Source organism: Schistocerca cancellata, chromosome 1 (assembly GCF_023864275.1).
Source record: "Schistocerca cancellata isolate TAMUIC-IGC-003103 chromosome 1, iqSchCanc2.1, whole genome shotgun sequence".
Lineage (NCBI taxonomy): Eukaryota > Metazoa > Arthropoda > Insecta > Orthoptera > Acrididae > Schistocerca > Schistocerca cancellata.
In genome coordinates, this window is record NC_064626.1 from 1,116,093,229 (window position 1) to 1,116,105,320 (window position 12,092).

A 12,092-nucleotide genomic window follows, 5' to 3' on the forward strand; every position below is an offset into this window, starting at 1 on the left:
TACCTCATCTCCTACTTTCGACTCCCAGTTCGGCACACAGCTTTAATCTGCCAGGAAGTTTCAATGTCTAAAATTGGGTGACGCTCGGTCTGGACGCCTTGTACGGTTCGCGCTGCTTCCCCCGTCGGAGGTTCGAGTCCTCCCTCGGAGGTAGCGTAAGTTAGCTTAGGTTAAATTAAATAGTGTGTAAGCCTAGGGACCGATGACCTTAGCAGTTTGGTCCCATAGCAACTTACCACAAATTTCCAATTTTTTCTAAAATTGGGTAAACAGCTCTTGTGGCGTATCATAGAGCTTTGATGGTAATGTAGGTGTCCATTAGGAAAGCCGGGTAAGTTCCTCGTTGTTTAATGTTGTAGATAATGATAAAGATGCAGAAACCAACATTGAAATCTGTATGCTAAGGCGTAGCTATTGTATCTGATAACTTCAGGCAAATCCGGAGAACCTTGAGGAATGGAGAAGAGGACGGGTCAATATAAGTAGACATAACTCATAGAATAACATCTGAGTGCAACAAGTGGAGTATGTTTTCAGGCGTTCTGTGCAAGGCAAAATTTATTAAACGACTGTAAGACCACTGCTATCGCATGGCAGTGGAGTCTAGGCATCAAAAAAGGCTTACGAAAAGGAAACCAGGTCAACTGATATGCACCTGTTACTAATATTGAAAGATAAAGTGCCCATTGGGTTTCAAAGCCGCTCCCGTAAATCGTAAACTCTCAGGTTGAGGAGGTATGGTCACATAATACGTGGACTTCATGAGCTTGTCGTGGAAAACTGCCTTTCCATGGCTACAGATAGGGAGAGGAAGCCCTCGAGCCGGCCAACTGGCGAACATACAAGGCGATCTGGAAAAGCCGAGCATAAGTGAATACATGCCTACCAGCAGGACAGATGGCACTGCATGATCAGAAAAGCCGACCTCGAGTAACGGGAGAAGAAGAAGAAGAAGAAGAAGAAGAAGAAGTCTATGCAGAAATTGGTACAAGGGCACTCTAGAATTAATATTCTATCTGATCGGGAACCGTACTGTTTTCAACTAATAAATTACGAATTTCGGTAAAATTATAAACAGATATGTAAACAAAAATGTGTGTGTGTTGTGTTTATGTGTGCGCGCCCGTGTGGATGGGTGGGTGGGTGAGTCATTCATAATTTTTCAAGGTGATGTTTCAAAACATTTTCTTTCTTCGTGAGTCTTCAGTGATTAAACCACGTCCGTGGAACGCATGTGACAGGCGCAAGGCGAACTGAGGCTGTTCTTCTTATATAGATTCGGCTCTAGACGAGTGACGTAAGAATTCCTCTCCACTGTATCCCCGGGCCAGCGTAACTACAGATTCATAAGACACTGCACTCTTCTTCCTTTTTGCAGGGGTAGTGACGAGAGAGGGCGTACCTGCTTTCGGAGGTTGGTGGAGAGCAAAAAACTTGACCTAGCAACAATAGAAGCAAATCTGATGGTAGGGAGGGGGAGGGAGGAGGGGGGAAGCTCCTCACGCCATCTTTACAACAGGTTGTTTCTGGCGTGTCCAAGAAGGACAAAGCTTCTGAAATCAATTGTCATTTTAGAAAATATATTAAATAACTAAGCATGGTACAATAATTATACATCACTTTCGAAGCTGGGTTTCTGGTTCCTCATTACCACAGTAGCATCACTAGTCGAATTCTAATTCTTTCAATTAACAGCGAAATTGGCCTGTATCTTTTTAGGAAGTTTTTATTAAAAAATAATCAAAATTTTAGTACGATGGATGTGTTCCGCATTCATTTCCCAATTACTCTTTTTAGCAGTAGTTTACCAATCATTCTCCATTCTCCAAATTTCATAGAACAGCTAATGGTGGGCAATGGTATTGAAGTATATAGAGATCTAGCCCACACATTATTTCACATTTATAATAATGGCGTGTGAGGAGGGCCTCCCGTCGGGTAGACCGCCCGCCTGGTGCAAGTATTTCCATTTGACGCCACTTCGGCGACTTGCGGGTCGATGGGGATGAAACGATGATGATTAGGACAACACAACACTCAGTCCCTGAGCGGAGAAAAATCTCCGACCCATCCGGGAATCGAACCCGGGCCCTTACGATTGATAGTCTGGCGCGCTGACCACTTTTTTTTTTTTTTTTTTTACCACTCAGCTACCGGCGTCGGACATTCCACATTTATAAAACAAGAAGAAGAAAATTAAAAACCCATTTCTTCGAAAAGTTAGAGATACGAAATGAACATTGTACTAGAATCCTGAAATATCGTATTGAATTTATTTATTTTTGTTTTTGCAATCTCTCTGCCACTACTTTACTTTCTCCCGGAATATTTCATAGACGGTATATCGCTGCTTTGAGACTTATTTAGAGCTCAAGGGAGACATCTCTTCACAGACCCTGTTAAATCTTAAGCGAGTGGATTCCAAACGCTCCTGAAAAATGATGAAAAATACACTGCAGTGCTCTAAAAATTTATATGCATCGACTAATGACCCCAATAGTTGAAGCATCTCCCACTACAAAAACAAGTATCGGTAACATATAATGGTAAAGGAGTATTACGCTTAATAAGTATCTAAGTATTTTGAAAACGGTTTGATGACGTAGAAAACTAGCAAGTTTAATCCCCACTTCCGAGATTTATTGAATTCTGGCAACTAAAAATGTGTAGGATACTTTATTGAACCAAAATGTCTTCGAACATAGAAGTGATGCTACTGCCTGTCTCTGCAAAGACAGTGTGGACGTCACAGAAATGAAATTTATAAGAGAGGACGGTACGTCCATTAGCAAGACATTTTATTTATTTATTTATTGTGTGATGATACAGAGCTTGAATCAAATACATAATTTTAAGAGTATACAGCGTAAGAAATGACAAGCAAAAGACAAGTACAAAATCAAATGTTCAAAGTATTATGCTAAATTATCTACACATTACACAAGGGGGGAAAAGTTACTCGCGTCCTTGATATACCCTAAGTCACATGTGCCTCCTGTGTGGTGCTGAATGAGTAACAACAACAGGATGAGACCGAAATTCTCGAAAAGGCCTCCCAGTCATAGATTGCAGAGCAAACAACCAAAAAGTCCTTCTCATGACGCACAAGTTTGTAGCAAGAAATGAAACTGACTGAAAATATTTCTGAAGTGTGGACAAAGTTTTTCTAGTGTGTGGATGTATTAGGCGCTGTCGTTTATCTTGCAGTTTGGGGATAGCCGAGATTTTCACATACACAGTACTGGAAGGAAAAATTATATGCAAAGCCCATTTGTGATTCTGACTTTGGCAAAGAAAGGAGTGAAATACCTAGCTATGGAACTTTTTGACAATCTGCCCATGAGAATGAAATGTATGGCAGACATATCGAATGGAGTTCAGAAATGATTACCTTGGTGTTGAGAGGAGCAGTAAGGGTAGAAAAGCAGGGTCAGAGTTACAACCTACAAATGAACACACCCACATTAGGGTGGGATGGTAGAGAAGAGCATCAAACCAGACTGATGACACAAAACAAATAGATTTAATTCTACGTCTTGTCACTATGTTCTTAAAACATGAAATATGCAAGCCATTCATTGCGTGGTAGTGAATTTATTCTTCTGCTTTAGCAGCCATTCTTGCGTGACAAATTTTATCTTTAACCTTGAATGTGTATACGCTTTCATGCCAACAACGAATTACTGTACACTGTCTGTCCATGGTGTGTTCTCGTCCTGTGGCCTTTTGTGCTCAGTGGTTGTTTCTTATGGCGTTTCTTTTACTGTGCGGGGTAATGGCTGCCGTGACCCGTGGCTCTTCTCCTTTCTTCTGTCCCTTTTTTTACTGCCTGTGGAGGTCTTCAACCTTTATCTTTTACGGCCTGTGAGCCGTGAGGCTGCTGACATCCATCTTCACTCTAAGAAAATGTTTTAAGCTTTCAGTTGGCTGATGTAGTCTGGTAATGATTCCTTACTACATTAATTCTGTTGAGTGATAATTTAGTTAGTGGTACTCATGCCGAACGCCTTGATATTTTCAGATGCAGACTACGTATGGCACTTGTTTGGGGAATTAAATACTTCAAGCTGTTCGATGAAGACGTTGTTTGACAATGGCTAGCTTTAATTTAGATCTATACTTCATTTTATCCGTGTCTTGTGTATACAACTCTTTGCTTTGTTCCTCCGTTACATAAAACGGATAAAATGTTTTCTTTTTAGCGAATCATCATCACGAGTCATTTTGTGCATTACCGAACACCGTGACCCCATGAGCCAAGCGTCTCCATCCTGAACGGTTACCAGTTTCACTTAGTCTGCTGAAGATGCAGACCGGAGATCTCCGTGAGATAGTTTGTCCATCTGATCGCTGCTCTTAGCCTTGGTCTCTTTTCCTCGAGTTTCCCTTCCTCGATTATTTTCTCTACATTTTCTCCATCTCTTCTCTCTATAAGGCCAACGACTGGAGAATATTTTGGTTGACACAAGGCGAAAAGCGCCTGGAGATGCTGAGTTGCTCAATAATGGACACATTTGTTCTTCTTTCGGTTCATGTTATGCGCAACATCCTGCGCCACACCATAGCTAAAATGCATCAACACGCTGCTGGTCTCTGGCATTAAACGTCCAACCATGAAAGAAGACCGAAAACACGCATATTTCAACGAGCTGGACCTTTATGTTGTTCGTTGTCGCTCTGTTCTACCAGATCTTGGAGAGCTTCTTCAAAGCTAGTCACCCTAGTGCGGTTCGTCTTCTTATCTTATATCCACAGCTTCCCATGTCGCAGATGGTTGAACCAAGATAGATGAAAGAATGCATGACCTCCAGTTCCTTCAATCGACCTGTGAGTCAGACCTGCGCTCCTCGATTAATTATTGTGAATTTGGCCTTGCTGAGATCTATGTGTAATCCCCATAAAACACTAACATTCTTTGCTTTTGTTAGTAGTTCAGCAAGTTCATCTTCACTGCTGGCTAAAAGCACCGTCTCATTAGGAAATCGTAGGTTGTTAATAGTGCTGCCACCACAGATGTTATTCAGTTGAGGGGATGGCACACAACCTTGTCTGACACCTTTTGATACACTAAAAAAATCGGACGTGACAGCACTTGTCTTCACATCTGCGAGATGATTATTGTATAGACTTCTGATCAGCGCTGTCAAGTGTGGTAACTCTGCAAGCAATGTCACAACTTTTCCCAGACAACACTGTCAAAGGCTCTGATATAGACAACGAAGTAGATGAAAACAGAAACACAGAGCTCTCTCCATTTCTCAGTTATTTGTCGTACATTGAGGACCTTTTTCTTCAACAAAATCTGCTTGTTATGTGGATATGTGAGGATGAATCTACGGATTCAAACGCTGGTTCGAGATGTAGAATAAAATTTTGCTTGCATGAGATGTGAGAGCAATAGATCGTTAGATGGAGCAGCTCCTGATAGACCTTGTCTTGTGTAAGGGGATCAATACAGACTTCAACCAGTCTTCTGGCCACTTCAGTTTCCACATTTTTGTCCACAATGAAAGCAGCACATCAAAAGCTTTGTGGCCCTTTTCTTTGATGATATCCCCAGGTACATAATCTAGATCAAGAGATTTATAATTTTCCAGAAGTTGAACTGCTTTCTCTGTTTCGTTGCGTAAAATTGTAGGTTCCAATGCAGGTTGCTCAACTGCTTCATTATCTACACTGTTTTAATTACAGAATGTAACTTTTCACAGTACTGTTTGTGCCTCGCAATAACATCTACTTGTCCCCGATAGCATTGACATTCTCACCGTCTACCACCCACGTGCGAGGATTAAATTCACCGGTGATGCTGTTCTCTAAGAGAATAACATGCAAAATTTTTGTGGCATGTTTGTTATAAATCTCTAGTTTCTCTTATTTGCTATTAATCAAGCCATGGACCTGTTAAGTTGCTTACTGTATCTTCTCATATGTATTTTAGTGTCCCCTGAGCCTTATGTACATTATCGTCCACCTCCTACAGGATGCCTGTATCCTAAAAATTCTGCTATTCTCCTGGATTTACAATTAAATTACAACAAAAGGTGGATGAGAATGCATAACCCAGTAAAAGGTGGATGCTTGTCCGAGGACGTTTGTTAATAACTGAGAGGGCTTTGAGTTCCATGGAATACATCTAACGATAGGTGCAGAGCAATGCATGGTACTGTTTCAAGGTTTACTTAAATCTGCTACTAATTTGCAATGGTCTATCTAAATACAATGAATACGCCACGGCTTCTGTGCTTTGTTCATCAACTAGTTGATTATGGGGAAAAATTCTATATTCATTATCGAGACGGATGAAGAAATACCATTATGACCTGTGACATTAAATATAGATTTTAATTTAATGAAAAAAAGGAAGATGTTAAAAGGTTTGTCTCGCATTGATTATGGCGAGATAAAAATCTCCGAGGGACACTTTATTTTATTTGCAGTTTTTGCAAAAGTCCAAGAACGGTTCCCTGCGATGTTGTCTGCGATGAATTAGCGGCTGATTTTCGTAATGCAATCTCAGTGAGACGATGATCCGGGCCGAAGAAAGCGTCATTGAAACTCTACCTGGCACAAACGACATTCGGGTGGATTCTGTTACATATATGAGCAAAATATAGCATGAACAGTATTCAAAGTGAGTGGCTGTTCTTATTCCAAGATGCTTTTTTAAGTGTTGAGTTACTACTTTTTTGTGTTTGAGTGAAGGAAAATTCATACCAAATCAGACTGACAGAGAAGATCAAAGAAACGCAGTGCATTTAGTTACAGGTTCATTAAGTAAGCGCGAAAGCGTCTCTGAGGTATTCAACCAACACCAGTGCCAGACGCTGCAAGGGAGGCGTTCTGCCTCACGGTGTAGTTACTTGTTAAAGTAACGTTCGTAGAAGAGCCAACCAATATATTGCTTTCTCCGTTGAATATCTCGTGAAAAGACCACGAAGGCAAAACTGGAGACATTCGCGTTTACACAGAGGCTTACCGAAAGTCGTTCTTCCCGTGAAACATCTGCGAGTGGAACAGGAAAGCGGAAGGGGAGGGGACTTGGCAATGGTGTACAATGTACGCTCCATCATAAACCGTAAGGTGGCCTGCGGAATATAGAAGTAGCCACAGACGAAATTATTATCAATAAAAGTGCAGTTGTTTCGGTAGATGAGGAGAGCTGTTTGTGAGTTCGAGGACATGAAATTTTTCCAATAAGTACTCGGAGCTCTTCAACCTTTTTACTGCTTTGAAGATGGTATTTCTGTCATATCAACTGGTTGATATGTGAAGAGAGGAATGTGTGCATCTACGTGGGAAGCTGGATATGTCGAACTGCTAGTATGGTAATCTGTAAACGTATTTCTTCAGGAACAGCTTGTAAATATTAACGAACGTCCTTTAAATGTATACGCTTAACGTACGACTGGAGAATGAAAAAAGTTGAAACATGAATTTAAAGAAAACGTACTGTCAGATAGGCTATGTGTTCTAGGGGTGTGAAAATACGTTGAAGATCAAAATATTATTCCATGCTCTACGTCTTGGATTGCTTGACGACTACTTTTGCGCCACATTCCAAAACATCTGTTATTGCTACTCATAAAGTTTTGTCGCCTCGGAAAAAAACAGTCCAACACATTCTTCTCAACGATAGATTATTTGTCGGAGACCAAATTTGTCGAAATCTTTATTTGGGTTGTTGAGGAAAAATTGCATCTCAAAAACCACTCTGGAAATGCCTGGCACGGGTTTCTTCGACCGAGGGAAGGAGAAGTCGCTGGACGTCATGTCAGGACTATATGAGGGTGAGGTAAAACTAGATACCTTTCTGTGCAGAATGAGTTGTATCGTTGTCAAGGAGCAAAACAACCTTTTGGAAAGTTACCTCGCCGCATCGTCTTGACAGCCTTTCCTAATTTCGTCAGAACTTTTCGGCTGTATGCTCCCGTGAAAACGGCATTTTGACATCCGTGCAACTATTTAAAGGAGGAATCGGAGTGCAATCTTCCTGAATGAAACAGTTTCGAAAAAGGATGTTTAGTGCTTGGGCCTCCTCTATGTCGTCCTCCTCATCGATGCCGTAATGGTCACAGCGTCTCGTCAGATGACTTCGATCCGTTTACTGCTTTAATCTAAGATCAAACTTTTTAGGATGTTCTGCCAGATCGACTTTTTATTTTCGAATTCGTGGAACGCTTTATTTTCTTTTTCTAAGTGACATTTAAAATATACCCTGTGGGTAAAGAAAGGACAATGGATTCACAGATGTATTATGTAAAGAACTTCCTTTTCTGTGCTATAGGTAGAAAATCAGAGGAATCTTTTTCTTGTACTCACGGAGAGCATTATTATTCTCGACCAAACTTCTTGAATTCTGTAATTCTTCAGGCTTTCCCGACGAGGCGTTGTCATGTCCAGCAATCGGGTTTCTGACTGTTACTCGCGTCTTCCTAGCACGATACTTCAATATTGGGTTTCCGCCGGTTATTCGCGTCTTTCCTGTACGATATTTCAACTGCATAACTTGCAGTATTCTTCACGTGGTGTCTGTTACTGATTCCAGTGTGGAAAGAGTCCGATATTTTTTATGCCTATGTTGTGCTAGGCGCTCCGTCTGCGGTTCTCACCGCGTCATGCAGACCAATATGCGCCGACCAATAGCAGCGACTGCAGTGTTTTCTTGTAGCCGTGGCTGTTACGAATGCTGTGCGCGTACTTTAGGGTTATTATCCGTTGTCAATCTGGCTGTATAGAGTTCTGAAAGACGTCCAAGTCGTGTTACACATGTTATGTTCCGACTGTTGTCATTTAAGTCCTCCTGTGATCTAGGACGTTCTTTTACAGTTGCGTGCCGTGTCAGGTGTTTCCTTCGATGTCCGTGTCCGCCATGAGCGGCTGCAGTGTTATTGTCAGGCCGCTGGTGTTCAGATTGCCTCTCGAGACTCCGTAGAGCATACTAAGGTATTGGATCAATTTTCTAAAGTATAATTTCACGTGCTTCCTTCGTTACATGTCTGCGCTCTTCTCTCTAACTCCATCTTCATACTTATGTCCCCTGGGTCTCGATATTGCCACCGGCGCGTCTTCAGAAGATCGAGTGCTGGGTTGCAGGCAAGGCTCAGTTGGAAACCGGTGTCACGGTTAATGAAATTCTCCGTAGCCTTAATCTCAATAGATTCTTCGATTACGTTGTCCCAGTATCTCGATGTTGTGTTAAAATCTTGGCATTATTATAGTTCACAGAATGATTGAATTATAAACAACACTCGGAAGTCGCTGACTTAGTTACCTGTCTCATTCTGGTGTGCCTTTAGTGTTGTTTGCACCTGACGTCAACGGTCCTAGTCGTCTGGCCGATATATGCCGTGCCACATTCACATGGTATGTGGTAAACGCCCGGATTCTGTACACCCAGGTCATCCTTCACATCTCTAGCAGACCCGTAATCGAGAAGAGTACCCATTTTTGAGGAACACATTGTGTAGGTGTTCTGTCTCCGTCACCAAAGTATCAGGATCTTACAAAGTTCGTGCTCGGTGAACCAGAGATCTGAGTACACCATTTTTCTGTGTCGAATGGTGGCAACTACTGGCTTGTGGGTACAGGTCGGTGTGAGTGGGTTTGCGGTACTGAAGGTACCACCTGCCTTTCACTTGACTAGTGCATCTAAGAATGGGAGTAGTCCATCCTTCTCCAGTTCCATGGTGAATTGAATGTTGGGTGGCATTAGTTTAGTTGGTCCAAGAACACATCGAGATTTTCCCTGACGTGGGGCCATATAACAAAGGGGTCATCCATGTATCCGAAAAAGCATTTCGGTTAATCTGGGGCCGATGTAAGCGCCTCCTCTTCAAATCTCTCCACAAAGAGACTGGCCACCACCGATGAGAGAGGGCTGCCCATTGCTACACCTTCCGTTTGCTCGCAGAGTTGACCCCATAAGGGAAGTACGGCGAGGTCAATATGTATCTGAATAAGTCCAAAAGAGCACCGTAGAAACTTTTCTCCAACCAGCTCAAGTGAATCGTTCAGTGGTACACGGTGAACAGGGAAACCACGTTGAAACTGACCATGATGTCAGAGTCCGTAATTTGTAACTTCCTGAGGAGTTGCAGGACATCCTCTGTGTTGCAGATGTGACGGGCACACTTCCCCACATATGGCGAGAGAATCTTCTTAAGGTGTTGAGCGATAAGGCATCTGGCTGCGCAAGTGCTACTGTCTACTGGGCGTAGAGGAACGCCTTGGTTGTGCACCTTAGGCGAGCGATCAAGTCGGGTAGTACTGGTCATTTTACCCTTACTGCTTAACGATCTTCTCAGGAAGGCCGGTTTCCTTTAGACGAGCCCTGGTCTTCTTACCCACCTTCGGGGTCCCTTTCTACCGGTCTGTACGCCGTGTCATCTAGAAGTTGTTGCACGTTACAGTCATATCTGCCTTCTGGAGGACGACGGTAGCATTTCCCTTATCCGCTGGTAATACCACTTTGCTTTCATCTTCCCGGAGTTGTTCGAGCGTCAGCTATAGCATTGCCTCCGATAAAAATAGGAGAAGTACATTGCAAAGACTTAACAATCGAGAAGCGTTATCTGCGCTATCAAAATTATAAACATTATTATCTGTGTTGTTTTGTAGAGGAAGAATGACTGTTTTGTTTAATTCTCTTATCGATTCTGCTGTGCTCGCTGAAGGACGTTAATTGTTCACGGTTTGTAACTGATACAATTATTTTATATAATATATATATCAGTAATTGTAGTACGTGTTTTTGTGAGTAGCGAGTACCTCTCCTGTATATGATGCAGTACGTAACAATTAAATGTTGCCCTAGCCATTTCTGTGTACGCTCATTATTGTAGCGACGCCAGTAATGACAAAAATTACATAATTTTTCCAACAGTCATTTAATGCTAAAAGCAGAGAAGAAATAATTTTAATAATTTGAAAACGGCGTCCTGAAACATTTTTCAATTCTTATTAAGCCAGAGGTACAGTTTTTATTGCTAACAATATCAATGATAGGGAATTTAAAACACTTTCACATGATTCCTTGTCCCTGCTACCACCCATCATGATCAGCTGAGTCTCCCAATCTTTGGTAAAGCTGGGAAGTTGAAATTTCTACATATACATCGACAATACAGCGCTGCAATTCATACTTAATTTCCTGGCAGTGGGTTCATTGAACCCATTGGACAACGCGCGGGAAACGAACACTTAAATCTTTCCGTGCAGTCTCTAGTTTCTCTAATTTTATTACAATGTTCATTTCTCCCTATGTAGGTTGTCATCAACACAGTAGTTTCTCATTCAGAGGAAATAGTTGGTGAGTTGAATTTCGTGGAAAGATCTCGTCGTAACGAAAACCGCTTTGTTTTAATGATTGCCACCCCAACACGCGCATCACATCCGTGAGACATTCTCCCCTACTTCACGAAAATAAAAAACGGGTTACCCTTCTTTGAACTTTTTCTGTATTTTCCGTCAATTCTATCAGGTATGGATCCCATACCGCACAGCAGTACTTCAGCAGAGAATGGACAAGCATAGAGTACGCAGTGTCTTCACTAGACGTGTTGTGTCTTCTAAGTGTTCTGCCGATAAAATGCAGTCTTTGGTGATCGTGCCAATTTAAGTTGTTAGTGATTGTAATTTAGTTGAATTGACAACCATTATATTTATGTGATTTATCGCGTAACCGGAAAGAACGATTTGTTTTAGTGCCCATGTGGCTCGCCTCACACTTTTCATTCTTTAGAGTCAACTGCCACTTTTCGCACCATACAGATATTTTGCAGTTGCTTTTGATTTCTGATGACTTAATTAGATGTTAAATGACAGCATCATCCGCAACAATCTAGGGTGGCTGCTCAGATGGTCTCTTAAAACAGATACACAGAGTGTTCCCCGTTACAAACTTCTAGGACTTGTAGGAGGGATTGAGTAGATAACATTTTAAACTGGAACCCATGTTCGGAAACGCGCCTTCTCGGTGCTACAACGATTTGAAAACATGTTGGTAACGCGACCACCTTTACAAGTAATTTATTAGGCGTGTCCCAGTACATCACTTGTTTTACAATTCCAGTGATAGATAAGGAAACAAAAAG

General features: G+C 41.8%; 1 protein-coding gene across 1 annotated transcript in view; it reads right to left on the reverse strand.

Moving 5' to 3' along the window:
- Nucleotides 1-12,092, reverse strand: part of LOC126132440 (lutropin-choriogonadotropic hormone receptor) — a gene marked incomplete at its 3' end in the record, with an annotated part of 796,081 nt that overhangs the window by 426,368 nt on the left and 357,621 nt on the right. The gene's annotated exons all lie outside the window — the stretch shown is intronic.